This window comes from Phyllobates terribilis, unplaced genomic scaffold, assembly GCF_046119375.1.
Source record: "Phyllobates terribilis strain yellow unplaced genomic scaffold, ASM4611937v1 Scaffold_5__5_contigs__length_657084704, whole genome shotgun sequence".
NCBI lineage: Eukaryota > Metazoa > Chordata > Amphibia > Anura > Dendrobatidae > Phyllobates > Phyllobates terribilis.
The window spans coordinates 526,652,845-526,655,274 of NW_027362765.1; positions in this window are offsets into that span (position 1 = coordinate 526,652,845).

Here is a 2,430-nt window from a genome sequence, read left to right on the forward strand (position 1 = left end):
AGAGGCCGGCACTCCCGGGGCGGACCTAATAGGGAACACCAACATTGCGGCCTGCACTGCTGCTCCTGTGGATGGAGCCGGGACCTCGATTTCATGCAGTGTCCGTGTGACACCCCAGGGGTCTGGTTGCCACAGTAATAGAGATATTATGTCTGAGAGCAAGTGGGAGGTTTCTCTGGTCAGGAGCCCTAAACATGCAACACGGCCCACCCAGACCTGGGAGGGGAGGAATCTGCCCTTATAAACTGGGTCTGGGGCGGGATTAGAGCAGTCAGAGTCAGAGTGGAGCTGCAGACAATTCCAGACACAGGGAAAGCAAGAACAGGAGCTCTGTAGGAGCAGTAGCAGAAGTCCAGGGGCTGGAGCTGAGCAGAGTTCGCCCTGGACGAAGATACTAAAGCCGGACACAGGAGTCCGAGGCTGTGGGGACTGATATATACCCAGCAGCAGAAACCAGCCGGCAGGGGATTCCAGGTCCTCTGGACATAGAAGCCCGGAGGCTCAGTCACAAAGAAGGGACCAGCGCCGCCATCCAGGAGCGGAGGCTAACAGAAGGCCCCAAGTCACCAGCCATACGGGTGAGCACCACACGGTATACTCAGGGACGTGGGCTACTTGTAACCGCTGACAGCAAGGTAGCCAGGAAGAGTGCAGATAAACGGGGAGGCCTACAACTCCACCTGGCCAGGGGAACTCCTGCTTGCTCGCAGACTGACCAGGCCCCTTATACTAGCCAGTACTCCCGGGAGGGTCTGCCTTGTACCATCAGTAAAGACCCTGAACTGCACCTCCCGTCTCTGTGATTCCTTGCCGCTCCTGCACCATTAGCACTGGGACCCTCAGACCATCACTCCCATCATCTTCCACTTTAGCTGCCCTGAGGCAATACTTCTCCCGTGGGGAGTCATCCCATACTCGGCTGCGCAAACAACATCAGCCTCAGCGGTCTGCAGCGCAGCGGCGGTCCCCACTGACCGCAATCCACGGGTGGCGTAGTCGGACATTTGCTATACATTAAGACTGCCACTGGTTTGACCACCCTGGGCACGGACCGGGTCACCGCCACACAGAGACTACAACCCCCAGCATTCTACTACAGGCCCGGTTCCGGGTTCCCCTGCACAACACAGGCCCAGGGGGCGCGTCATCCGTCCTGTGCTTAACCTTCCACGGCGATGACTTATGTCTACTACATTCTGCTGGTTCTAGTTACTCTCTTCTCTGTGAACATATGATTTATTACTGTTAGCTACAACCCTCTCTATAGTGACCCTATAGATACTGTACCTTATATATGTCGTGTTTTTTATGACATATATATATATATATTATACACACATACACACACACTGCTATTACACTGCTAATTAAGTATTATCTACATAATATATATATATACACTGCTCAATAAAATAAAGAGAACACTGAAATAACATCCTAGATCTGAATGAATGAAATATTCTCATTGAATACTTTGTGAAGTGACCGCGGGCAAGGCCGCGCATTGGTATCTATGATCTGGCCCAGCAAGATCCCCACACACAGACTCTATCTTGATAACCGTATCTTTACTCGTATACATTTTTAACACAGCAAAGAAAAACAATAAATGACAACCGTAAATATGCACAGTAATAACGTGTACTGATAAGCTGACCCTCACTGTCCCTACTCACACGTTACCAGTCCTTTACTCCAGAAGGATGTATCCCCCGTCGCAGGCCTGTCTGTCTTTGCAGGAGGGCGTCCCAGACGGAAAAAAAAACAGGAACAGCAGAATTCGCGGAAAGAAAGGAAGGGATACTTCGGCCTCTCGCCAGCGGTCCCGCTTACAGTCTCTCTGATCCGGATAGAAGCTCTGGTGGGTCGCCTTATGTAGTCCACACTCCAGTAGCAGGGAGTGTAATAGCTGTATCCTTCAGCAGTGCAGAAGCTGGGGAAGGCCCCGAGGATATGGTGTTAGATAGAAGAAATCACGTTGAGAGTCTCTCCTGCGCCACACACGAGGGCCTGCACACCATCCTGGCTCTTTTCACAGACCACAGCAGACTCCTCGCGCGCTTTTTCCTGCTTCCCACTTTGGTCACGTGACTCTCTAGGGCGGGACACAGGAGGCTCAGTCTTTTTCTCTGTCATCACACCCTTCGCAGGTCCAACCTCTGGCCACAAGGTGGCAACATCATCCTGCGTAATCACTCCTGTAACAGGCTCTATTTCAATGATCACAGAACAGCCAGAGCCTGCCAGCTCACTACACTTTGTTCTGTACAAAGTTGAATGTGCTGACAACAAAATCACACAAAAATCATCCATGGAAATCAAATTTATTAACCAACGGAGGCCTGGATTTGGAGTCACCCCCAAAATTAAAGTGGAAAAACACACTACAGGCGGATCCAACTTTGATGTAATGTCCTTAAAACAAATCAA